General features: G+C 41.6%; 1 protein-coding gene across 3 annotated transcripts in view; it reads left to right on the forward strand.

Annotated features, from left to right (window-relative positions):
* The first annotated feature begins 1,816 nt into the window (after positions 1-1,816).
* Positions 1,817-27,929, forward strand: part of Hapln1 (hyaluronan and proteoglycan link protein 1) — a 63,850-nt gene continuing 37,737 nt past the window's right edge. The window contains exons 1-2 of one of the 3 annotated variants that reach the window (XM_013513072.1): positions 1,817-2,120; positions 19,963-20,031. The gene's annotated coding sequence lies outside the window, so the exon portion shown is untranslated. Of the gene's footprint in view, positions 2,121-19,962; positions 20,032-27,929 lie in introns of those variants that run through there. The other 2 variants (XM_005382302.2, XM_005382303.2) reach the window with 2 other exon arrangements.

The following is a 27,929-nucleotide window of genomic DNA, read 5'->3' on the forward strand; positions in this document are numbered from 1 at the left end:
GGGGGAAAAAAAAAGAGAGAAAGGAGGGAGGCGCCTGCCAGGATTGGAATGCCGAGGAAGGTGTCGAGTTGCCTGCTGGAGGTTCACTTCTAATTGTTTCAGTTCAGCATAACCGTCTTCGGGTGAGAGGGCGGGGCTGGCTGGGACCGAGGTCTCTCTTCTAGAGGCGCGTGTGGACGGACCCGACCGGGCCGGAGGGGCTGAGCCAGGAACCGCGGGGCGCACGCAGAGACGCTCGGAAGAGAGCCCACCAGTCCCTCTGGGTCCCGCTCTCGTCCTTTCTGAGCTCTCCCCAGCCTCTGTCCCGAGGTCGCACGAAGGCAAAATCACGGCATAGCATTATCTCTAGGACAATAGCGCCACTCTCCGCTCCACGCCCCGCCACGCGGAACAAGCGCGGCCACAGCCAGCTCCCGTCCCCAGTCCCCGGCCCCTGCCCCCTGTTCCCTGTCCCCGTCCTTGCCCTCCAGTCCCAGTCCCCAGGTGTCTGCCCTCCAGCCCCTGTCCCCGGCTCCCTGCCCCCAGCTTCCTGTCCCTGGGTCCCCGTCCTACCCCCCAGCCCCCTGTCCCCGTCCCTGTCACCCAGCCCCTGTCCCCGTCCTTGCCCCCAGCCCCTGTCCCCGTCCTTGCCCCCCAGCCCCTGTCCCCCGCGCTGAGGACCCAGTCCGCTATCTATCCAGCCGTCCGCCCGCCCTTCCCGGGCGTTTCCATCAGCCCCTCGCTTCCGGCGCCTCTTTTTCCTTTCCTAGGCTCCATCAAAGGCTGCTCTGTTATTGAAATACGAAGCCGTTTCCTCCCCAAACCCTCGGCTCCTCAAGGCAGGAATCAATGGGCCTATATGCGCTCCCCATTTTAAATAAACGTCTGTTTGTTCTGGAGGCGTCTTTCCCGCTGGTTATTTTGGGAAGAGGCAAGAGGTGTGGTTTGTGTGTGTGTGTATGTGTGTGTGTGTGTGTTCTGAGTGTGGTGTGTATCTGATGTGTGTGTGTGGTGTGCGTCTGGTATGTGTAGTCTGTATCTGATGTGTGTAGTATGTATCTGGTGTGTGTAGTGTCTGTAGTGTGTGTGTGTGTGTGGTGTGTGTAGTGTGTGGCGCGTGTGCGGTGTGTGTGGTGTGTATCTGGTGTGTGTGGTGTATACAGTGTAGGTGTGGCGTATCGGGTGTGTGTTGTGTGGCGTGTGCAGTGCGTGTGGCGCGTGTGCAGTGTGTGTAGTTGTGTGTGGTGTGTGTGTGGTGTATACAGTGTAGGTGTGGTGTGGTGTGGTGTGGTGTGTGTGTGGTGTGTGTGTGTGTGGTGTGTGTGTGTGTGTGCTGTGCGCGCGTCCTGCGCTCCGTGCGCATCTGGTTCCTCTCCCGGGCGGCTCCATCCCCACCTCCCACCTCGCAGCTGCCCTCGCGCTCCTCAGGCCGCCCCTGCGCTGGGCTCTCCTCCTGCTCCCCGGATCCGGCCCGTCCCTGGCCCCGTCCCCGTCCTGTCCGGTCCCCGTCCTGTCGCGTCCTCGTCCCAGCCCCGTCCCCATCCCAGCCCGGTCCCCGTCCACGTCCCGGGATGCGGTGGCAGCGGCGGGTACCGGGAGGGAAACCCAGTTCAGCAGCCGAAAAAGTGCTGGGAGACTGGGGAAAGTTTGGGGCGCGTGAGCACGACGGTCTCCTGCGCGGGACCTGCCTCCCGCAGGCCTAACTCTTAGGCAGGACCCTCACAGCGGAGGGATGCCGGGGACTCGGGGCCCCGCGCCGCCGCGGAGGGCGCGCCCGCGTGTCCCCGCAGGGCGGGAGCCTGGGCGAGGCCGCAGGGCTGCTCCTCCCCTGCCTGGAGCTCTCGGCGGGGCTGTAATTGGGGCTCGGGATAACTGTCCCGGTGACGCTCTGCCCTGCTCTCCTTCCTCTGGTGAGAAAGTGCCTCCTTCTTCCCAGGACCAGGACCTCTGCCATCCAGAGCCACAAAGAGACATTCTTGCACACAGGCGCACGCGCGCGCGCACACCCACCCACGCCCACCCACTCGCACACTCGCGCAGAGACAAACTTAAGGTGAGGAGGGAGAGCGCTCGCTTCACTTCATCCCCCGCCTCCGGCTTCAGTGGACGGAGAGAGCCGGACTTCTGGCGTCCAGGACGAGGTAAAACTTGATTCATACTTTTGCTTCTTCCTCTGGCCATTCCTTGGTGACTAAGCTTTCAGGCAGCAGGGCGTATATGCTATACGTACATCCACATGAAACAAGTTTTATTCTTCTCTTCATTTACACTTGAGTTCAGCGGGACTCCCCAACATGTTTTAAGGTTCACACAGTCAAAGGAAATACTACTGCGGCCAACTGGCTCAGTGTAGAAGCGGGGAAAGAATTAACTCAACTTTTTCTAGCTCTTGCTAGTGATACTGTTAATCTGGAAGGCTCATGTTTTCCAAGTGGTGACTTTTCCATCTGTACTTCAACAAGCATTTTTATAGCACCTGAGATGAAAAACAGCTCCTGGTATAAGTTCCAGGGCAAGCCGACCAATGGAGATGCCCACCCTAGCTCTGACTCATGTCTTAGGGAATATAAAGATTTATGTGGAAAAGAAAGTCACTTTTAGTCATAGCTGATACCTGGTAGATTAAGAATCTTTGAAGTGCTATTTTGGTCTCGGCTTCTGCATTTAACACAAAATTAAGACCAGTTAAGACGCATTTTATACATAGAATGATGGGTTGGAAAAATCTTTAAGGTAATAGTTGTTGAGATTACTTTTAAAAGTTGTTTGAAGGATTTCTTTGAATATTGAAACTGCTCAGCACCAAAAGCAAATTGGAACTGTTGGGAGATTGGCATAATTTGTTCCCTTCCATTCAGTGTGGATGTTGTGTCCAAAATAAGACGGTTTATTATTTTGAAAATAAGTTGTTTTATTTTCTTGTATCCCTGGAAAAATACACAAAGTGCCCAGTACATTTGGGAGTTTTGGGGTGGGAAGGGTTCCCGCGCATGTTCCAGTGTGATGTCATGAAATCAAACAACAGGCCTGGAAGCCAACGGTGCTGAAGAAACAAACCCTGTGAATTAATTTCTAACTGAATGTAGTATTTATTCATGGCAAATGTAATTTCTGGTAACCATTTCTATTTGATTATTTCCGTGTCCTGAATTTGAATTTTAGGCACATTTTACTGACTTCAATATTTTAATGGAATCTTAAAGCAGGAATAGTGTCAGCCCAAAATGCATCATTGTAGTTCTCTCTGAAAAACTTTTAGCACGACTTTCCTTAATTCTGACACTAGTTCTCAACTTTCATTCCACTTAAGTACATGAAGGGGAGAAAATTTTTCCTTCAGTTTGGTAATGTATGTCAAAGAACTACTGAGCATTTAAACTTTAGTCTTTAGCCTTAAACTTCCAGTTGTTTCAGCTAAATGAATGGGTTTTTGGCCATGTTTTTCCTTTTTGGTGATCTCTCCAGTACATGGTAAAGGGCTTACAGACAGGAAAACTAGATAAGAAGTAATTGTGCTGAGAATTAATTTAAGCAAGGCAGAGAAACCAACAGCCTGAAGGGTTGGTTGGGGCCAGGAAGGAATGTGCCCAGGGGCTGGGATTCTGACCGGGGTACCTAGGAGTGCATGGTGGGCCTGTGTTTTCAAGGAGAACCCAAAAGAAGGGGAACAGTATGTTCTTATAAAGTGACCCATTTATTTTCAAGAAGGCCCTGTCTCTCAGAGGAATGACTGACACTGAAATTTAGAAGTGCTGAGGAAACTTTTGCAGAGAAGAATCAATTAATTATATCCCTAGTGGTTTCATCTCATTTTCCTTCCTTTGGGAGCAAGTAACACATCCAGGATAAATACATGCAGAGCGTGTAGAAAGATGCTTTGTGTGTAATCCATCCTCTGAACAGTCCGCCCTTTTAGCATCTTGGGTGTGGGACTGCGGTATTTTCTAAGCAGCTGAAGAAGCCTTTTGAGTCTTAAGGTAGCCTTGGAGTTCATCTTACAAAGATGAACAAGACCATATTCAGAAAATGACTTCTTTTTCTCAGAAAACGCTACTTTCCACTTCTTTTGGCCCCATGTATATTTTATCTCCGGGCTACATTTTCAAGATTAATGGTATCCCACCAAATAAAATTTACAACAGAACGCAAGGGCAATTTGAAAATGACTTTTATATTACAGTCTTCTGCTGCTTCTAATTAATTCTGTGACATCCTGCAGTCATGATTGCTAACCATAGTACTTAGTCCGTGTCATTTAAACATACTTAGCCTGCCGTGGAAAGGTAACAAAATGCTGTTGGGGGAAGTAGGGAGAAATAGAGACCGGGATGTTCGGGATTTTAATCAATAGTGTTTAAGGAGGATTAGAGGAAACAGCTGGTTAAACAAATATTAGATGTAGAGAGGACGCCATGGTATAAATTAATAATGCATCCCTTTATTTACACTATGAATGAGGTTTGTGGCGGGTGAATGTGTGAAGCATGATCTCCGGTCGCCCTCTAGTGGGTAAATTAGAGAATGCTTTCTCATCAGCCTCCAAAAACTGGAATTTTCATTTCATTGAACACTAAATGCCAGTCACTGGGTAGGTAAAGCAAGTGACTATTACACAATTTAAAAATCAAGATATCGGTTAGTCTATTAAATGCGTCATAGCTGCAGCTGAAATTGATTTATTCTTCACTGGATAATTTGCCATCAACTTCTGCCTCCTTAAACAGGTAGTTTGGGTCAGCAACTCATTTCTGCTGTAAGACTTGCTTTTACAAAGGTGTCATGCTGTGGTTCTGGAGCTTGACAATCTTGAACCACTGTTTCTCAGAAGGGAATAAATTTCTGCAAAGCTTGCTGTTACTTAGTTCCGTTGGGTAAATGACTGCTAATTTAAGAAGTTAGCACACCAGAACTAGAGCATTTTATTACATTTGCTTCCTGTTTTTCATTAAAAGAAAAAATGACAGTAGTAAAAGTTGCTTTTAGTAGTGAGGTATAGTTTATACACTATTACTTTTAATCAATAACTAGCATATAGGATAACTTCACCTATGCTAGTCCATATACAATTTCAAAGCAAGAAACTTGCTTCAACGTGGTTGATAATATAGAAAAAAAAATCCTAGACAAGGACAGTTACACAGAAAACCACTGCTTGAAAGGAGTATTGAGAGATCACAGAAGATTAATTCATCTGAGTGTTGCATTTTTCAAAAAGTTTTCTCTAGGAGATATAAGAATGATCACTTCAATTGGCTTCTTGTAAGATATATGACTTAATAGCAGTAGTGTTCAGCAAGTCCGTTATTAATCAAGACAAGGGGTGATATTCAGATTGGAAGGTAGAATGTCTCAGGAGGGAAAAAATGATGAATGGGTTATTTGCTGAGTTCTTGAGGTATGGCCCACAAATCCAGCTAGGTAGGTTGTTCAGTAGAAGGTGTCTGCCTTTAGGGGTTTGTTGGTTTTGTTATTGCAGGGAGACCTAGCTATGAAGCAGAAGCTTCTAATTTAGTGCTTTTTCATGAATGCCACAAAATTATAGCCTGTACTGACCAGTAGAGATGGCTGGGAGCAACACCATCACTCATGTGAAATAAAGCACATTATCTTGACTCTTACTTCCAACGGGTCATTATCCAATAGAAGAAATTCTGTTAATAATTTCATCAGATCATCTTTGAGGTGTAGAGTAAAACCTGTATTCATTGCAGAGCAAAGAGAGATTGCCTAAAAGTCAGAGGCCTTGAAAATAGAATTCTCATCATGGGTGGTAAGACGATGATACAAGTTTTGATGAATTCAAAGGATATAATGATCCTAGTCAAAGATAAACTTTATCTGAGAGAACTGTTCAAACTCTCTTCATGGGCTGAGTTCTTGGTTATAATTCTATGCGATGGTTTCCCCCACAAATGGAGACATGAGTGGAGATTGCTGGAATTAAGACTCTCAGCTATGTTTCTTAAGGAAACCAGGATTTTGTAGTTAACAGGGGTGATAATTGAGATGGAGGTGTTGCTAGAAGATGAAGAAGCCACTGAGAAAAGAAAAATGAAAATCTGCGCAGTGAAAAATAGCAGAACAAGGACTGAAATTTCCCCTCTGCAAACTGAAGCATCCAAAAAAGGGCACCATTTACTTGGTTGATAACTAAACTCCAAAGTCTTACAGAAGATTTCTCAGTTCAGTCCCCATCCACGCGATATGATTTTTTCTCCCTTTGAGTCTTCCTCTGAATTTTGAGGCATCACCTCAATGGATCTTTCATTACTTCGTTCGGTGAAAACGTGCAGAGAGGGTGGCTGTTTGCCAGGCACTGTGGGAGCAGTATATGATGGGCCTTCCCCTCACTTAGCACTAGGGAGGTCCACTCCAAAATAATCAGAAAGCCACAATTGTTGATAATAAACCTAAAATACTGCAAGATCCTGAATTACATTTTGAATAACTCAACAAGCGAAACATTCTTGCCTCACAGCTTTAGTATCGAGCAGATTTTGAGCACGCACCTTTAAAAACCATTGTCCTGGACTGGCTGACTCTTGCCTTATAGGCAGTTATGTCTGTGGAGGTGAATTAAAGAGACAAAAATGCCTTTGCATACAATTGCCCACCAGTGTGCAACAACTAACACTCATAACGAGGGAGCACGATTTAGTGCTCACCATTTTCACCAGGCAGGCACCGTCCTAGGCTTGCATCGTAATTTGCTCAAGAAGTTCGCTGGCTGGTGCAGGAGCCAGATGAGCACACATCATGAATCACCAGAAAATTTGCCAAGTAGGTGCAATTTGCCTTCCTAGACTCCTGGGTCCCTTCCCTTAGCACCTTATCCAAACTTTCCAGCCCCCTCGACCTCATAAACTGAGACTCTACGCCACCCCCCACCCCCAAGAGAATCTGATAGGTCTCTGCTTTATTGATTTCTTAACCACACTTAAGTGTGAATGAGTTTTACTCATGCATATACATTTCAAGCCTTTTATCTCTTAAAGTAAATGTTTTGTTTTCTGTAAAAAGAATTCAAAACATCTGGAGGCTTTCCCACCCTGACACCAAAGGGTGTAATTCAGCCTAATTAAATCCTCCGTGGTCGTCAGTCTCTCTGTTGTCAGTCTCTCTGTTATCCCTGTGCCTTGTGTGATGACAGAAGGATCCCTTAAGGCCTATTTCCAGGACCTCAAAGACTACAGGCTCCTGTGAGCTAAGCCTGATCCACCTGCCCTTCTACCTCCTGCAGGGAGTTAGCTAGCCTGCTCCTTTCACCCTGAGGGGTACGCAGAGAGTTTCCTACTTGAGCATTCCTAGTCTCTTACCCATAACCTACACCTGAGATCTTCGCTACAGAGCTTTGGAACACCCATAGCTGTATATGTGCTACTGTTTGAGCTCTTGCCACCCCAGATATCCAGATGTCATGGCAGGGAGCAATGAGAAAACATATATTTGGTTCAAGGTCCCCCTCAGCATCCTGGAGCTAGAAGAAGACAGGGATCTGTTTAGGATAAACACAGAAGTAGTCATCATGTTGAAAGTGCGTGTCAGAGCCAACATCTGGAAAAAAATATCTGCAAGGTACTTCACTGCAATTGGTTTTAGAGAAATTTTTATATTGTTGCTGATTAAGATTTTAGGAAAGTGACTTTGTAGAAAAAAAATAGTGAAAATCTGCTTTAGGTTTATAAAAGTAACATTGATCTGACATTTATTTAAGTTCCTTCTCATTGTATGTGCAATTAATATGTGGCATACAGAGACTTATGTTTTACTGGGTGTTTCACATCCTTCAGTTAGGTCCCATTAAATTATATCATTACAGTGTGCTAGCCCCATAAGACACTGCTTTGCTCTTATAGCCTAAGAATACGCTCTCCAGTTTTCTCAATGCTAGTACTGATGACCTTGATATGGAGCCCTGGGGCCCTCCAGGCTCTCTTTGGTGACTACTTTTCAATGCTTGTAGTATAGACATCTCAATGTCTCTGGACCCCAGCACATTCCCTGGTTCTGGTTCTGTTTCCTTGTCACTTTTGTCCTTATCTACCCATGTTGTTAACTGTCTAAACTCTTTTCAGATTTAAATAGTATCTACAGTGTTAAATTTCAAATGTAAGTAAAATGAATTGATAAATGTAACAACCTTTAAACGTAAGAAAAGCAAGACTAGAGACAGGAAATCAGTGAACACACCTTTGGAGGTATGACCTAATGGGGGGCTACTTTGGATGGATGCCGGGGAGATACCTAGAACAAGTGTTCCACGAGTGGATGATCGCATGAAAAGACCTGCAACTGATTCAAGTCAGGAGCAGAGGAAGAATGCAAGCTTCAGGGAGAAAATAATAGGTCTAATTTAGGAAGCTCCTGTGGGCCGGCCAATAACCAGTATGAGTGGAATGCACACATCTTACTTAAGCACGCAGGAGGAAGTGAAGATTTGAAAATGATGATTGAAAATGCTATGGAAGAAGGGGAGAGATCTTACCAACTACAAGCAACCACTTCGATGACTAATAGCGATGTTCTAGTAATCTTTGCATGTCACAGCTCATAGTTAGTCCTCTACCTATAGAGATGCCAGGCATGTTTGTCAAATTAAATGAAATTAAAATGGCATTTCCAGGCCTTGATGTTCTAATGACAGATTTTCATAATGACAACCCTGAGTAAGACCCAAAATGACTGAATTGTAGTTATTTATTCAATTTTCTCCAATACCGACCTCACTTTAAATACATGTTGCTGCATGCTGTTGTTTAAAAACTCAGCCATCGATGTGTGTGGTGCAGATGGGAACCCACCGGAGCATTTGATTAACCATAGCCCTTGTTGTTTAGCTTAACATATAAATGAGCTGGCTACAGTGCGCAGACTGCTTCAAGCCCCTTATAATTTTTTCCCTGGCCCTTTGTTCCTCCAGACTTCTAAACCTTAGGTCAGATTTGCAAGCCATAAGTTCCTTCCCAGGAACTTACTTTTTTTTTTTTTTTGGTACTTCTCTCACTTTCATTAGAAGTTCCAGATAAACTACAATGAATGTGTGGATACTTTTTAAATTTTTACCTTCATTAGCACATGTTTCTAGTCCATGATGATTCCGTGTATCGTGGGGAGCTGGTGTGAAGACAGGAAGCGTCTCAATCCATGTCTTCCCCTTTCCCTCCCCACCTGCATCTCTTCATGCCCTTTCTCTTTGCAAAACATTTGTCTCCCTCTTCCCTGTCACCTATCTTTTATTTTTCTCTTATTTATGTGTTGAGTTTCTCATAGAAGAGAAACCATGTGATGTTTTCAGTGTAAGTGCGTCCCCACATTGCATGGGATACACTTACACTAAACAAAAAACCTTATTTTTATGAAGTCCACATTTAATTGGATGTTAATTTTGTACTGGCTAAATCTGGCAAATAACTTTCTACTGAAGTTACTAAAACTAGCATAGGTCACACAAGAATTGCTCCCTGAGTCTTTCTTTCCAAAGGCCAAGGAATGGAGTTTGTTTGTTTGTTTGTTTATTTGTTTTTGTATGGTGGTTCTAGGGCTTTATGCACACTAAGCAGGCATTCTACCATTAAACTACACTCCCAGCCCTAACAAGTTTATTTTTACTAATGAGATAAATATACTAAAAAGCTATATAAATAAAATTATTCAATGAAAATATACTAATCAAGATGAATATTCATAGAACATTTATAACAAGTGCATTATATACTGTATATATTAATACTTACTTATAATCCCATATATACTAGTGATCATGTTTTCCATTTTTCAGAGAAGTGAAAATAATAGAACAAAAAATAAATCTTAAATGAAAGATCCTACATTCAGAAAAATGCATCACGCACAATAGGCATAAGCTGTCATGTACTCTAACCGCAGGACACAGTACCTGAAGCCAGCTTTTCGCATTTTTAATTATATGTGCGTTGTTGTTTTGCTGCCACCTTGTGATCCTTTGAGGTATTACCTAATGTGACAATCCCTTAACATCTGGATTTGGCAAATACTGATTATTCCTTGCGTGATTAATACTTTTCATTCACCCCAAAATGTGATCTAGAATGTACTGATAAATATATAATGCAGTGATTTTTCTGAGTTAATTTTCCTACAGACTAGTCTATCATTTTTGAGATAATCACTAAATTACAAATTGTTCAGTAGTGCCCGAATTTATGTTGAGCGGGTGAATCTGGTTGTATCTGCACGTATGCCTGGTTTACTTGACCTTTCTGCCTGAATTTACTGTAGCTTTCATGAACTTAACATCTGCAAAATTGAACTGGTTTTCTCTGGACCCAGCCTGGCTCATGTTTCTCTCTATACCAACACCAGGGTGAGAGGGGAGCCTGGCTCAATTATGCCAAGCAAACAAGAAGAAGCGACCCCAAGGTTTACTGATACATAAGTGAAAAAGCATAGCATTTCGAATTCTCAACTACCAGCTCCTGGAGATCTCCTGGATTCCCTGCCAGGTTCCCTGCATCCTTCCTATGTGTCCTGACTCTTTCATCCTCACTTCTTCCTCCACTGTTCTTTTTGATCAATGGCATTTTCAACACCCCATCTTGTTGTCTAATAAGAGATCCACCAGGCACAGTCCCTTTTCACGATGAATCCAACTTCCTGATTATTCCAGTCTACTATGCACTGAGGAAAAACCCCAGCACACTGCAGCATGTGAGAGCTCCGTGCCTGCACAGGGTCTGACGGCAACACGCAAAGCCGTGGGGTCAGTAGATCAGGAATGGGGGCATCTGCGAGTTCCGCCGTATTCCTTTTCATGTCTCAACCCCTCAGTGGCAGATTCCAAGCCCCCTAATTCACACAGAAGCCCTCTGAGACGGACACTCACTGTCCCTTTGCCAGAACTAGCCCGTGTTGCCCCTCACATATTTTCTCTTCTTCCTTCTGTTATATTTGTTATTTATTTATTTATTTATTTATTTATTTTATTTATTTATTTTGGTTTTTCTCTGGTACCGGGAACCGAACTCACGACCTTGCGCTTGCCAGGCAGATGCTTTGCCACTGAGCTAAATCCCCCGCCCTGTTATATTTTTTAAATACCTTTGCCTTTTGTGAATCTAAGACAGACGCTGACCCCTGGACTGTGGGTCCCATTTCCTCCAGTCTTTTGTGAGAATTTTTAATTTTTTTCCTCTTTGGATCTTTAACCTCTCCAACTTAGGTTATGTTTTCCTATTGGCGTTTAATCACAGTTAAATCTGTTCTGTCTTACAAATATAAAATGTTCCATGACTTTATATACATCCTATCTATCAATTGTTCCCCTTTTTATCTGAGCCAAATACATATATGGGTTCATTTTTTCTATCTCTATAACAAAATACCTGAGGCTGGATGTCTTGTAGAAACAAGGTTCATCCAATTCACTGTTTTGGAGGCTCAGCAGCTTGTCCTGGTTTCTATCTCGCTGTGACGAGCGTCTCATGGTGGGCAGAATGACAAGAGGGTAGTGGGTGCCAAGGGGCCCTCATGGGAGACAGGCCCCAGAGGGGACTGGGGCGGGGTCTCTCTTTAACAGCAAGATCCCAGGAGGACTAACTGCACCAGCCTGACTCTCCCAAAAGCAATGCTCCCGTGGTCTAATTGATTCCCAATAAGCCTGCCCTTTAAATAGGTTCCACCACTTCTGGGTGTCACCTTCCTGGAGACAAGTCTTCACAGCGCTGCACACTTTAGGGACACATTCAGGTCATACGCAAATCAGGGCACCATACTTCCCGAAGCACCTGTGATCACTCCCTCTGCTTCATCCCCAGCCTGCTTCACCTCACGGAATCACTGTCAATGATTCCAACGAAACGCTCCTTGCCAGGTCACTAATAATTGTTTCAGTGCGTTCTTGGCAGTGTTTAGTACTGATGACCACATGCCCTCCATGATAACCTCCACCCCTCGGCTTTCTGGTACCATATTCCCCTAAACTGCCAGATTTCTTCGAGTGCTCCACCCAGAACCCTAAAGAAGCCTATAGCTTCTCAGCCATCGGCCGCACGCCTGGCCCTCACCTTCTCACCTCGCTGTGCATGACACCATGCTCACTGACGCTCCCGTGACGCCCAGATCTTACACTATCCAACATTCCTCCACGTCTTACCCCCCCCTCCCGGACTCACAGCACTCAGATTCCACAAGTCCCAGATAAACCCTTTCCTTTCTCTGCAATTTAAAAATCTTCAATATTATCTATCACCTTTAATAAATTTGGTCTGCACCAGGTTCCCTAACAGAGAAATATGAGCATTATCCTGTGGATTCTGTTCCACAACACCTCTGTCTGTCTCCATTTACTGTCGTCATCCTCCTTGGGTTCAATTCCTGGAAACCTTGCCTACTGAGCCCTCCCTCTATCTTGTTTTTCTCTAACGCATTCCTTCATACGAACACTAGACAATCTTTCTAAAGGGTAAGTATGAAAGCCTTTTCCCACGTACAACTCTTCAGTGTCTTTCCATTGCTGTAAAAATTAGATCCAAATTACTTGACACAGCTTGCAAAGGTCCTTAGTGACGTAGTTCTAAGTCACCTTTCCAGCTTTATCTAAAAGCACCTACCTTAGCAGCTGACAGGATTAAATGACCAAAAAAAAAAAAAAAGACCATGAAGTGGCCTAAATGTTAGTAGATAGAGACCTTGTGTGATTATGATGCTTAAGAAACTAGATAATTAAGATACAGAATTTTAACAAAGAACTGAAAACAACACCAAAAAGGATTCTACTAGAAATGCAAGAGCTCCAGGGGGAAAAAAGCAACTAAAATTAAGAACTGAATATATGAGTTCACCAAAGGTTAGACACATGTAGGGAAATGAGAATAAACTGAAAAATAGATCTGAAAGAAGCAACTACATTGGAACCTGAGAGAGATGTTGAATAATACTGAACGGACCCGTGAGATGTAGACCCTGGCACACTGCTTCACAGAAAAGGAACCAGCAAATGAGCAGGGAAAAATCTCTTAGAAACAATTCTTTTTGGCTGCCTGATAAGTCAGAATTCAAGAAGCATTACAGTGCCTGAACAGGATAAACAACCAGCAATAAAACACACACACACAGACACACACACACACAGGTATACAATCAGATCAGCCACACCATAGAACAGATGCTGACAAAAACAAAGAGAGAACATGAGAATGTTCCTGAAACAAAAGATCCCAGGCAGACCAACCAGCAAAGAATGGAATGAGCCAGTTATAAAGTTTGCTTTTCTTTCCAGTTTTGGAAATGCCAAGTTCTTGGGTTGGCTTGATTACATTCTGGGCAGTGGTTATCTGCGTGTGCTGCTTTCTTTAAGAAAGCACAGGTTTTTCAGGCCTAGAGGAAAAGTACAGTGCCTTGTTCCCAAAAGACACCGACATGGAGGAGTATCAGTGCTCACTCGACCCCTGCAATCTCTTGGTACATGGTCTGTGTTCATATTGTCACCCAGACAATAGGAAAAATCAGTGACATCTTTCACTGATACCTCTTAATATATTATAATCTTCCATTACTTCTCACACTTCCTTAGGTACTGTGTGGTAACTGATTGCTGAAATGTCTTTTTCTTCTAATTTCTAGTATTTTTAACCATTTTGATGGCCGTCAGACTTCTGACCTGAAAGGTTAGATACAGAATCACAGAATTCAAAGGACCTAATCTTCTCTCATATCCTACCCACTCCGGGACAGATGTTTGTTGATCTGCTTCAACATCTGCAGTGCTAGGCAGCACTAAGGTTTTCACCTGGCAATCCATTTCACTTTTAGGTGACTTTTCAGGAAATTCTTAGAGTCATTGTGCAAAATTGCCTGGGTACCTTTTCTGTCTATCATTGTATTAGACTGAATGATGGTCTCACCTCATGTAGGTAAAACTTGAATTTCTGGGATAAATTACATTTGAAATCATTTTGCATATTGGCAGTTTGGATTTACTAAAATTTTAAAATTTCTTTCACATATATTGATGAAGGGAAGTTGATTTGTACTTTACTTTTATTGTAATGCTTTTGTCTGTTTTTGGTATTACAGTAATGTTGGCCTTACAGAGAAAAACTGGCAAATCTCCCCTTCCCGTCAGAATTCTCTGACAGTCTGTGCAGGGCTAATGTTATTTCTTCTCTAAATACTTGGTGTTGTGCAGTGTTGAAGCTTTCTGGGTGTGGAATGGCCTTTTTTATTTGTTTGTGAGAATGTCTTTAACCATAAATTCAAGTTCTTTAATGGTGCAGAAGTATGCAGACAACCTTTCTTTTTTATTATCTGAGCTTTGGTATTTTATATATTTCAAGGAATTTGGAAATTTAATGTAATACCTTGGTTGTATTACAATATAGTTCCATGATATTCTTTTATTATCCTGCTTATAAAACCAGTGGAGCTACTACTTCTTTTAGTCATTATTAACATCTAATATCTTTCATATTTCACTGGATTAGCCTGGATAGAGGTTCATAAATTTTATTGACCCATCATTTCTTTTTCTAACTGATTTTTACTGTGATAACATGTTCTTTCATCTGCTCACATCAGATTTTTTCTTGTGTCTTTAAAGTAGAATTTGAAATCATTGAGTTAAAACCTTCTTTTGAGACAGGGTCACTTTAGGTAGGGCAGCCCAGGCTGGTCTTGAACTCACAGCAATCTTTCTGCCTCAGCCTCTTGAGTTCTACTACAGTCATGTGCTACTACAGCCAGCTTCTTCTGTTTTTAATATAAATGCTAAAGGCTATATTTTTTCATTAAATATTGTTTCACTGAATCCCAGAGACTTTAATATGCTGTTTTTTTCATCTTCCTTTCTTTTAAAGTAATTTAATCACTTTTGATCTCTTCTTTACCACTAGAGTTATTTAGAATTTTGTAATTTAGTTTCCAAATACAAAAAGTTATTGATCACAGTTTTTGTAATTTAGTTTTAATTTAGTTACATAGGCAGAAATTTCAATTAGCATAGTGTGAATCCTTTTACATTTACTGAAAATTATTTTATGACCTATAAAATAGTTTATCTTAGCAAATGGTTACAATAGATTTGAAAATAATGTATATTCTGCCCTTGTTAAATCAAATATTCTATAAATGCCTCTTAGGTGACACTGGTTTATACAGTATTCACATCTGCATGCTTACTTATATTCTGTCTAATTATTCTACCAATTATTGAGAAATTATAGCATTCTAATTTATTGTTACCACTCCACCAGTTTTGCTTCATGTATTTTAAATTTCCATTATTAGAAACACACATATTTGATGTGATGTACTATTGTCCCAGTTGTTTGAATCCTTTCCCTGTCTATACTTTTTGTTGTGAAATCTACTTTGATTTCAACTCTGTCTCTCTAGCTTCCATTAGATTAGTGTTAATGTGTTGTACATTTTCCCATTCTATTACCTGTCACATCTTCATGTCTTTTTTACCTAAATTGCCTTTTAGGAAACACAGTTTCTTTTCCATTCAATCTGACAAGCTTTGCCTAAATTGAAGAAAATATAATTATAACTTACAATAATTTGATTTTTAAAATCCGATTCTGTCACTTTTATTAGCTTATTAGATATTATTCTTCATTCTAGAATATTATTGAGTGCTTTAGCATTTATGGTATTAACCTTACCAAATGGTAAGTGCTGGGAGTAAAGTATAAGATTGTTACAATGCAATAATTTCCTGATCCCTAGACTTGGCCTCCATATAAATGTGGTCATGGATTTTAATTTTACATTTATTATAAGCCTCATCATGCATTGATATCATTTTTGCTTTAAAGTGTCAATTCCTTTTTTAAAAGATTTACATAAGATCTGAAAAGTCTTTACCTATGTATTAGCATATTCAATGTTCCACATTGCTTAGGTAAATTCAGGTTGCCTTCTGATATCATTCCTCGTCTGTATGAATGACTTTTCAAAATATTTTAATGAACACTATTGATTAATGATTTCACCTTTCGTCTATCTGGCAATATTTTCCCTTTGCCTTGATTTTGACAGACATCTTTTGGAGGTACAAAATTCCAGGTTGAGAGTTATTTCCTCCCAGGCTTGAAAGATCAGAGCCCACTGTCTTCTTCTTTGTTTTATCGAAACAAAAAATCTGCTTCCTCTTTATTCCTTTATAAAAAATGTGGTTCTTTTTCTCTTTCTTTCAAATACTCTCCTCAGTGCTGGTGGTAAGTGGCTTGGCTGTTCTGTGCCTTGCTTTGATTTTCTTCATGTTCGCAGTGCTTGGGGTGTGCTGAGCTTCCTGGCTCTGTGAGTTTTAGTCTCTGTCAAATTTGAAATGCTTCACTCATTATTTTTTCAAAAATTCTTCTGCCTCCTCCCCTTTATTTTGAGGATACAAACGACATTTATTTGGGCACTTACACTGTCCCACCATGGCCCACGTTCTCTCTGTGGCACTTCTTGGTCTCCTCCCAGCTCCATGACTTTACCAAGCGATTTTTATCAGCCCTAGATTTCCAGAGCTCCTGGCTCCATCCACTCCATTCCAGCTGTCCAAGCTGTGCACCAGCCTCAGTTACTTCTCCTTCCTGCACTGTACAGAAATTTTCTTTGGGCGATATGGTGACATAATCAAGAAACTCTCCTCTTTTGCTTTGTGGTATGAGATGTTACAACTCTTCTTTGGCTGATGTCTAAGAGCTTGAGTGCTGAGGGTTTACTGTTTCCTGTGCTTTGTCCAGTAGGACGTACTCTGCCACTGTTTACTCCATCTTAATCAGAAGAAGCTTAGATAGTTTGTTTTCATTGTTTTGTTGTTTTGTCTTCTTTTTTCAGCTTCTCAAAATAGCATACACATACTTATAAAATATGTGACCACAAATATGTGTGACTTTGTAATAAAAGAGCCTGCATAGTCTTAAATAATTACATTGAGTGATTAGTTATATTAACAGACCTGAATATCTCTAATCAACAGTTATATAAATGAAGACTTCTCACTCAGCCTCTGTATTCTATCAGATTTCTCTTCTGATGGGTCAGAAATCAGAAACACAATGTGGTACTTGGGAAGGTAAAAATGGAAGGGCCTTTATTGGAAAGAAAGATGTGTGAGTTTTTAAATACGCAAAACTCATTTTAATAAACCTTAAAATGTTACAGTGAAGCCCATAAACATATCATTAACATGTCTCACAATATAAATCACCTCAGGTCTTATTAGTTCTGGATTCTATTGTGGTCCTCAAAGATCTTTTCATGAAATCTTTCAGTCCCATTCACAGATGTCTCTCCAATGACTGGTTGATGAGAATTCCATGGCTGCAGTATTCCACTTTGAATAATATCCTTCACCTTCCTCAACCTCAGAAATTCATCACACAAACGAAAACCTGTTTCTACATCTGTAATTTCGGCTTTTGTGATCTCCTTGGGTGGTTCATTTATTTCTTGGGGTTTCCAAAGCTGAGAGTATGACACAGGCTATCTGAAAAAGATATCAGAGATGCTTAGATATTTTTCTTGCAATGTTGATTTTAGAGGGGAAAAAACATGGATAATTTTCAGGATTTAAGGTTGACCTCTATATTATATCTAACACAGAGAGAGACTACTGAGACTAGTACTGTGTCCAGGCAGCCCATCTTCTTAGGGCAAACTGAAGATTGCTTCCTTAGTGAGTTGAAACTTCTGGGTGGTCTTCAGAAATAACTTTCTGAGGAAAGCAGTAATATTTGAAATGTAAAATCACATTCGTCTTTAGCCTTGGTGGTAAGAAATAATGACTAACAATTTAGTGGTGTTTGTTTATTCTTTTTTTTTTTTTTTTGAAATCTAGTTCAGGACCTTGCACTGCCAGTTAGGTACTATGCCACTGAGTTATATCCCTAATCCCTGTTTATTCTTGTAGAACTTTTATCTCTGAAATTTAAGAGGGAAAATTCATGATAAATCCATTGGAAAAATTTTAAAGGTGTACGTATTTGGTCTTAGAATTAGTCACATTAAATTAATTGGGGGGCATGCTTTCATGTATTGGTCAGTTTCACATTACTATAACAAAACACCTCAGGCACTTAACTGTCAAAAACAAGAGTGTTAGCCACACTCCTCTGGACCTCTGGTAAGAGCACAAGTGAGCCACCGCAGGAGCATGTGTGAGATCAAATGGTTCACACTGTGAGCCAAGAAGCTGAACAAAAAAGATAGGACAGGTCCCCCAGTGCTCCTCCAGGGCGTGATGAGTGGGATGACCTAGTGTAGTGTTGGTGAGGCTACGGCACACATGCCACAGGAGGCACACAGAACCCTCTCTGTCAGCACATGAGCCAAGTCACCCCAGCATCACCACAGCAGCCAAGCATCGAATAATAGGACACACAGGGGCACTTTGCAATGAATAAGTGGGTTTTGGTTGGAGTTTGGCACTTGGTCTCTAAAAGGTTCACCATGACTGACCTAATGGAAGCTCTCATTAAGCTCTACCTCCTGAAGGTCAAGAGCACCCTGCCATAACTCCACCCTAGAGACCAGCCCTGTAACACATGCACATGAGGAGACATTGTCCAAAACATAGCAGTGACTACCCTGATTCATTTACGCTTATATGTACATACAGGTACATACGTGCACTAAAATCAATGTATGGACATGGGTGTTGCTCGGTGGTAGAGTACCTGCTAGCATTTATGAAGCCCTGGGGTTCATTCCTCTGTACCAGAAAGAAGAGAAAAGAGAGAGAGGGAGACAGGAAGAAAGAGGAGAGGGGAACTAGAGAGGGACAGAGAAAGAGAGAGGAAGGGAAGGGAAAGGAAGGAGGGAACGGAAGGGAAGGGAAGGGAAGGGAAGGGAAGGGAAGGGAAGGGAAGGGAAGGAAGAAAGGAAGGAAGGAAGGAGGGAAGGAAAGAAGGAAGGTAGGAAGGAAGAGGCATATATAATACATTATAATACACTCTATATAATACATTAAAATATTTGGAGTTATACAGAGAATAAAAAATTCCATTTGTGAGAAAACTGAGAAATCTGGTCACCAATTACCACAGTCCGCATGTTTTATCTGACTTTCAGCCTGAAATCTCCCTTGTGCATTCTCTTGATGTTATCACCCCACTGGCCCTGCTGAGGCAGAATGCTAAAGTAGTTCAAGTTGATTGCTTCATTCCCTTGAAGATTCCCTTTAACCTTTTACTTTTCTTCTCTTTGCACTGAAAAGAACTGTGTATCAGTTATGATGGCTTTTATTACCCTGGAAAAAAGTTCGTTTGAGGACTATGTACTACAGGGAACCACAGGACAAGCTGGCAGTCTTAGACTTTACTCCTCCAGTGCCCATGACCAGGGTTTTCATTACCACCTTGGATGTATGCACCTAACACCAGCACAAGCAAACAGTCACCATTTGGGTGCTCGAAATGTTCACTTTTGGTCTTGGCTAAATCTACTGGCCCTATCCCTCCCACCCACTCCTTCCAAATAGGAAGGACAATTAAATTAACTTTTCATTAAAGAAAAGAAAAAAGTCTCCTACAAACAAGGATCTAATAATTAAACTGGATCGAGTGGTAGGCTGAACACATTTAAAGAAGGTAGCATATGCTGTAGACCTTGCAAATCCCGGAGGCAAGATCATTTTAACTGGCATTTTTGGCTGTGTGAATAAAATGCCTGGACTGAAAATTGTGCTGAAGCTTGAACACAGGACTTCAGTTCCCTGCTGTGCTGCTCAGCCTCCTCAGATATGGGCCAAATGGGCATTGGTTGGCGAAAGGATACTGTTGGCCTCCAGCTTAGTTGTCTTTGTTTACCGTTTCATTACTGGAATTAGTCACCGTACCTCACTGTACATAGACAGGTAGAGGATGGTAGACATTTTCTTCTCTGCACACCATTGCCTTGAATGCATATTTTCTACTTTTACAATCTTCTCAGTCTATATTAATGTCTCTCACTTAAATAAGCTTTCCTCAAATACCCACTTGTAAAAGTTTTTTTTTTTTTTTTTTTTTAAAGGGCTCCAAACTGCTTTTGGCAAGTACGAGCCCAGGAAATCATCCAAAATTGAGAGTTCCTACAAAAGAGGTCAGCATCCATTTGCTTTTCATGTGCGTTTAATTGTTGGAGAGCATTTGATTTGGCAATTACCCTAGCACCTTAAAACAGCTTCATTTTTCAAGGGAGAATGAGGTTTTCATGAAGTGGGGCTGCGCCAGGGAGCTCAGGCCAGATCCATTGTGAGTCCTGAAAAGCGGACTTGGGAAGAAAACTCAGCAGGAGCAGCAGGAGCGAGGCTGCCGCGGCGGAGAAGGCAGTGGGGCCTTCTGCGAGGCGGCCAGGGTGGAGGGCATAATCTGTGATCGCAGGAAGACTCCTTGGGCAGGCCACCTCTTCCACTGCTCAGGCGTCCACTCTGGAGACAGCCCTTTGAATCAAATGCATTACTAGACAACCAGGGATCATCAGAAGCCTAAAGACAAGGAGCACCTGGCTTCCTCAGCCAGCACTCAAGTTTTGAAGGGAGAATGCACCTGGATCAAGACCGTGGACCTGCAGATGGACTAGAAGAGTAGATGAGTAGCTCCGGAGTAACTTGAATGTCCCAGACACCAGAGTGTGCTGAAGAGAAAAAGTAGGAGAGTGGAAGAAAGGCAGTGGGAAGGAGCACATACATGTAAAGCTACTTCATCCTGCACAGCCCACTTTGTTACGTCAAAATTCTTGTCTATGCTAGGTTTATACTGTAAGAAAAAAAATGCAGGGCCGGGGATATGGCTCAGTGGCACAGAGCCTGCCTGGCAAGTGAGAGGTCCTGAGTTCAGTTCCCCATACAAAAAAAAACAAAGGCCAATGGATGTATCTTGAGACCAGAGCACTAACTGAAATAGATCAGACACAAGGCTGTAATATCACATGGTTTCTCATATATAAGAAACCCAAAATATAAACAGCAAAATAAAAGTTAGGAAATAGAAACAGAGAGATAGATCTTTTACAAAAGGCAAGGGAACCAAGAGATGAACAGGAAGAGAAAAGGATGAAAACAAATGAAGACGTGATAAGCACACACACCAACTCCCCACGATGCCCGTGACCATCCTGCACTGCAAACGTGGAATAATAAAAATAAAAATGAAAACCAAAGGGGTAAGAACTTCCTCCTGATGTTTCAGGAGGTGGACAATAATATACTGCTCTATATAAAGGTATTTCTAAAATTTAGATATTCTAACACCAAACAGAAAAAATTGAAAGAATAACTAATCCTCTTCATGCTTTCTATTTTATTATACAAAGTCAAGTGTAGCATACACCAAATGTTAAAATTGATAGATGCGACAGGCGAAATAACTATTTTCCAGCTATAACGCAGTGTGGACATTTTGCTGATCCTGATCCGAGCAGCTGCACTGCAGTGCACAAAGCCAAGTAATCATTTCAGCATCTGTGCACACGGGATGCATGGCAATGCAAGAAGGCCGTGGATAGCAGGGTTTCATGGTGGTGGGAGGTCCTTGGGAACATGGATCACATCTTATGTACTTCCTAAAATATTGAATGAATGCTTCGAATTTGATGCCAGCAAATATCTATTTCTTCTGTTTATGCATGCAGCTAAATGGGAATTTATGCTCTTGCTGAGACAGTTATTTTGAAAAGACCTTGCTGCCCCATCACTCAGAAATGCAAATTGTGGTCAAAAGCTTCCTAACTGGGAAGAGGGGGTGCTGCGTGGTTTTTCTCTGCAAAAGAGGTAGCAGGTGTAGCCGTAGCCCATTCATTGCATACGGAGGGAATATTTGCCATTTTGTGCGGTTTCATAAAATTGATTTTGACTAGACCAGTGCTAACGTTAATGATTCAGATGAAATAATTTTCTTTTCCTCTCTTCCTTTGTAACCACCAGATGTTCTTGTTTTCTTGTACATATGTCATAATTTTCAAGTTTACTTCCTTTTGATTCACATCCCAAAGTCCCTATCACCTTAACTTTCAAATAGCCAGCTTCACCTCCTAATGTCTTCATTCTTCTCTCTTTTAGCAACAGCATTTTTATGAAATTCTTCCCTTGATATTCAGGGATGAACATAACAACACACCCTCCCAGGTGCAGAGGGACTAAACCTTCTCTTCTTCCACTGGCTGACACTGAAACGACCTTCTTTTGTTTTCATCACCCTGCAGCCCACCTGCTGCACTCTCTGCTTCCCATCTGTACCCAGGAGAGCTTTGGTCCAGAAGCCTTCCCCAGTCCCCTCACTCACTGCCTCCAAGAGGGCACCACAATGTAGAGGGGGGAGTACAGAGGACAGGGCACATGTACACCTCTGAGTCTGTATTGGTTTATTCCATTTTTATCAACATTAGGACAATAAAGAGATGGCATGGTTGCCATTGAATTAGCTCATAGCTAGAATTTGCCATTTGAAGTCCAACGCATTAAGCCTTCTGACTTTCTTGGCGTTATGACGGTTACCCACTCAGCTGAGAACTATATAGATTTCACTGTGAGCCAAGGAAAGTTCCTACTACCCAGGCAGAAGAGGTCCAGCAGAGCTCAGAGAGTGCCCTAGACACCACTATATCTGACAGGCTGGTACCATTCCCTCTTCTACCTTTTCACCGCTAGCAATAGTCACCTCTGGGCTTCACCTGGCATAACTTTTCCTGTTGGTGACAGAGGGAAAAGAACTTTGCAAGGAGTAGATCAAAGGGTGCAATTCCTAGGCGAAATTTAAAGCAGCTTGTAGGAGGAGATGATTTGATCTTGAATTTCTTTCATTTTTTCTTCTTTCTCTCTTTCTTCTTTTCGGAGACTGTGGCATTACAATTTCACACTCTGCCTTGTACCAGGTAGAGAAACGAAATAGGAGTGGTGATGACAAACACCAGTCCCACGTATGCTAAGCCTTTGATGGCTTGCACCGCGTTTCTTCTCTGTCAGAGTGAGACTGTCCTGTCAGTCTCATGGCTGGGATTGGCACAGGATGTAGGCAAGGTTCACAGTGCCATAGCCCTGCACTTGCCTTACAATTTCATATGTTCCGTGCTCTCCTACAATGGTCTGCAAAAACATGTGTGGAAGTTCTTGCCAGTAAGCATAGTCATATACATTGGGCCAAAAAAATAGTCCTTTTTTATCAAAGTAGATTATTCTTTTCAAATAAGCACCAAACTTTGGCAGATTTCCCAGGACAGGTTGAGACATTGAGAAGGCTATTAAGGGTCACGCCAGTTGGTCCAAAGAAAGGAATAATGAGTTACTGTAGTAACTATTTTAGTCAATCCAATTTACTCCTGTGCAGCCTCATATCTAGCTGTGCTTCAAACCGCAGAAATGCCATTCTTTTCATATTCATTCATCCACCGCTGCCTGAAAACTCCCTAGATGCCAGGAGTATAAGGACTAAGAAAATATGATCCTTGTGTTTAGGGTGTGTTTTGTTTTTGAACATTAGCATTGAATCAAGCATTTTTAGGTGCCCACATCATTTGGAAAATATGCAATTGCTTCAGCCATACCTGTGAAATGAGATCTTGGTTCAATAAGGAAGGTGTGTATCTATTTGCTCATGTATGTGTGTAGGGTCTGACTAATACCTAAATGCTACAGAGTGTGGTTGTACACGTTGTGCATTATTGAACACTGGGGTGTGCTCTATATCCTGCAAAGCCAGTAGCCCCACCTGAGGCTCCCTGAGTTCCTACTATGTGCACAGAGCATAGTGAGGAGTTACACACACCTAGTGTGGGCTGCATCTGTCAAATCCCAGAAAGCATTCCTGTATCCACATTAAAGTGTGTGGTTTGACAGTCTTTAGATACAACCAAGTGTGTAAATGTATTCCATTTCTGATGCTTCAGGATTGTACCAATCATTGAATTTATTTATAACAATCATTACCTTAACCTGGCTTTACCAAAGAGGGAGTGAGAATTCACTAACTAAGGTTTAAGTCATGACATTTTGGAATTGTTTTCCTATGGTAAAAAATTGGAAATATTTAAAAACTGTAATGTACATGCTTCTTTCTTAGTACCCAGACCATATAAGACACAACTAAGAAAATCTCTCTTTGTACTGGGCACACAGGTATATATTTATAACTGAGCCTGTTTACCAAAAAATTCTCTGAGTCTTATGAGGAATGAGGCATCAGTGTCCGTTCCTTCTCTGTCTCCTTCTTGAGCCCAAGAGGCAGCCAAGTAACTGTCCTCATGAAAGCCCTGCCAGAGGGGTTTAGGTGCCCATCCTGTCCTGCTGGAGGGGACTAGGTGCCTGGCAAGGCCACTGCATTGCAGCCCTGGGGTACCGCCCTGTGGCAGGCTGGGGAGTCCCTCCTGTCCCTAGTGCACTCCTGTGTGCACCTTGCTGTGCTCTTACCTTGGCCTGCTGTCTCTCTTGAGGGTAAGTGCTTGGGATCCCAAAGTGAGCCTTGTTTCTATTTGCTTGACGTCATAGTTTGGGGATATTGCAAGGGGAACAATATAATATAGGATGCATAGTTTATAAGATTATTTACGATAGTCACCCAAAGAATCATATACGAAAGAATATGGGAAATCTATTCCCACACTAAAGATCAGAGAATCCAGCCAAGGGCCTGGATCCCATGGAAATGTCCTGCATGAGTCTAGCTGAAGACCTAGAGCCCAAAACAATGTCTCCCATGAATCCAACCAGAGGTCCAGAGCCCATAACAATATCTCATGCAGGCCTGTTTCATGGATCTGCACTGGGAAGGCCCAAAGGTCAGTGGTGGAAGCTAGAAAGCCTGTGCCAGCAGGATGAAGGATCTGTGCTAGCAGACTGAGGGATCTGCACTGGAGCCAGGAAGCGATGCTCAGAGTGAGGACAAGAGCTCCCCCAAAGGGAACTGAAGACATTCTCAGCAACAACAAAGTCCCGAGCTCCTTGGAGGATGAAAACAGTGAAGTTCATCAGGAAAGCCAGCATGATGAGCTCCTCCAAGAGAACCAACAGCTCCTTGCAGCTTCTCAGAAGCTTCCAACAGCCTTCCTCAGTTTCCAACAGCCTAACTTCTTCTCCAGTTCTGCCTCTTATGCTGCTAGCAACAGTCTTCAGGTTGGCCTCCCACACCCAGCACCACACTTACTAAGTGACCACCTGTTGTCAATCCACTACATTTGATATAAAAATGTTGCTCACTAGATAATTACTGAAGCTGTCATTTCATAAGATGCGGAATATAACTTAGGAGCCATTGAGATCTGTAAGGCTGAGATTCCCCTGCTTGGTCAGCTCATTTTGTTTACTCAGCCTAACTGATGGGCTTTTTTGTGTTTCTAATTTCTCCATTTCTATGGTTGAGGTCATCTCTCCTGTTTCCAGAGGTTGTGCTGCTGGTTTCCTTCCTCAGATTCCATTAAGAACACTGCTCCTCTCTTTTCAGTTGTTACTTTTCACGCAACTGCTGCTACCTTCCTCCTTGACCTCCTCCTGCTCCTCCTCTTCCTTGTTCACTTTTCTGTTCGTTTCTGAGCAATAGGGATTTTATTTTTTAAACAATTGCCTGCTGAGAGCACATTTTTAGAAGTTAACCTTTGAGTCAGCTACTCCATTGTATTTCCCATGACATTTATCTCTTTAGTATTCTCTCAGTCACTGCAGGGTTGTTTTCTATCTCCGAGGGTGATGACTGACAGCTGTGCATATGAAGCTTTCCTGCAGGTTTTGATAGCAGTTTGAATTTGAAGGATTCTACAGTGTTATCATTTCTCTTGACTTTGTAGGTACAGTATTTTCAGAGTTACATTTGGTCATCTAAATAGTATATCTATACAGTTGCTAAAGTTAACAGGGTATGGAACATTACTCAAAGGTCATTAGTATGCAGTATATGCTCAGCTGTCCTTTCCCAGAATTGATGAAAATTTGAGTCTTTCATGGAATAGTATTGGAGTAACTGCTGTTTGCTAGGATAATTAAGGAAGATAAAAGATTAGTTTTCGGTGACTTCTCTTTCCTTTTTTAATGTCATTAGCACCACCCGGGTTCTCTCTCACCTCTGCACTCTGGCTCTCTGGTATGACCTTGAGATGCTCCATGATGTGGCACAGAGCCAAGGTCAAGTGTGGAATGGAACTCTGTATTGGAAATGCCAATGGATGGGAAGCTAAGTTGGAAGAGAGGGCCTGAGAGATGGTGTGACTGGTAACTTCGCAGTATTTAGGATATTAAAGACCCTTGGAGACTTAGTTATATCTAACTTCCCTACTTCTTTTGACAATATTGCCCGTATCATTATCATTATCACACTCACATATGATTATTTAGTTCTGAGTTGATGGTAAGCCACATAAATGTATGGAAGGTTGTTCTGTAGAATCTGTCAAATCATATTTATATAAATTTTAATGGCATTGCTTTTTATAAAAGAAAGTTAAAGATTATATAGATTGTTTTGCAACCTGGAACAGGCTGTTCTATCTGACTAGGTTTCAGTTCTAAAGTTGGTTAAATGGACTTGGTTTTCAGATGAAAAACTTCCTCAGCTCAAAAAGTTGTAAATGAGAATTATTTAGTTTTTAGAGATTATCACTTTCAAAGATCAATAAAGATGAATTCCTGAACTACATCTTGATCCCAAAAGCTTATCTGTCACTATTCACCATGATAATTGGAGACTAATGTATTTTTCTGGTCTTGTGTTGTGTAGTCACAGCTGATTTGACTGGAACGGGCTTTGCTGCTCATAGACCAATGACCTGAGGCCTGATGAGGCAGTGCTTAGACATAGGGTGTGGATCAAGGGTGAGCTTGCATTCAGTCTTTTGAGGGATTCTTAAAAGTCGCAGCCAAAGACATGAAGATTGAATCAAGCGACAAGAGAAAGATATTTCTGCAGCTAAGGATAATTACTTTAATAGATCTTTGTTTTTATTATGACTTAGTATCATCAGATATCTCAGTAAATCATTGATCATAAAATGTTTAAGGGTATATAGTCAAAAATAAGAACTGACATATATATTTTTAATCTTTCTATGTCTTCTCAGAACTTGGTCAGTGTCTTATATATATGAGTTGCCTGATTAATGTTGTCTCTCAGTGAGTTTGGAGGTAGGCGCCATGCTCAAATGGTGAACTCAGGGTTGGATTTTGCATTATATGGAAAGCCTGCTGCTACTGCATCTGTGAAGACACCAAAACTGTCTTGCAGATGATCTACGGCTTTATTTTTAGACCCAGTGCTAGTGAAATGTTTAACTAGCAGCTGTTGAATTTTTAGGTCTTAAAGAGATGTTAAAATTGTGAAATGTAATGGAACCCTGAAATATTGTTTTGTAGCTCAGCTCAAAGAACTCTCAAAAGTAACGTAGTTGAAAGTGATGTTATGATCAACTTTCCATCCACATAAAATCTGCTGCTAAAATTTTTATTTTAAAAACTTTTGTTTGTGAGGATCAAACGTATAACTGAGAGGTTTCTATTCATTTAGTTGTGTGCCTATGTGCTAACTCTAAGCTCATTTTTATTTAAATTACATTTGAAAACAATCCTAATACTTCTTGATTTTATTTGTATGTGAATACTATAGTATCAAGGAGAGAGTGATTTTCCATGTTTTGAATGTGTTGTAAAAGAATAATTTAAAATAGAAGATGTTTCATTTTATTTTCTTTACTTATTTTGGAATTTATATTTGATAGTTAAGAATCACTGAGAAAGCAATTGGAGTTCTTAATAATTCCCAAAATCCTTTTAGAATGTTTCAGAAACAAAGATATTTGCTTTTCTTGTTTGTATTTGAAAAAAAAATTATTCTAGGATAAAAACAAAGAATATGTTAGTGAAATTTTCATTTTTTCAAAATTCCTTCTAGTATGTGGGCTTTTCCCCATAATCTGATCATTATCATAGAAGCACCAGTATACCATGGTAGTGACATGATATCTAGCATGTTAAACTATAGGGGAATTATGAGTTAGGCTGAGAAGTAACAGCATTACTAATGTGT

Source organism: Chinchilla lanigera, unplaced genomic scaffold, assembly GCF_000276665.1.
Source record: "Chinchilla lanigera isolate Chin_1 unplaced genomic scaffold, ChiLan1.0 scaffold00017, whole genome shotgun sequence".
Classification (NCBI taxonomy): Eukaryota; Metazoa; Chordata; class Mammalia; order Rodentia; family Chinchillidae; genus Chinchilla; species Chinchilla lanigera.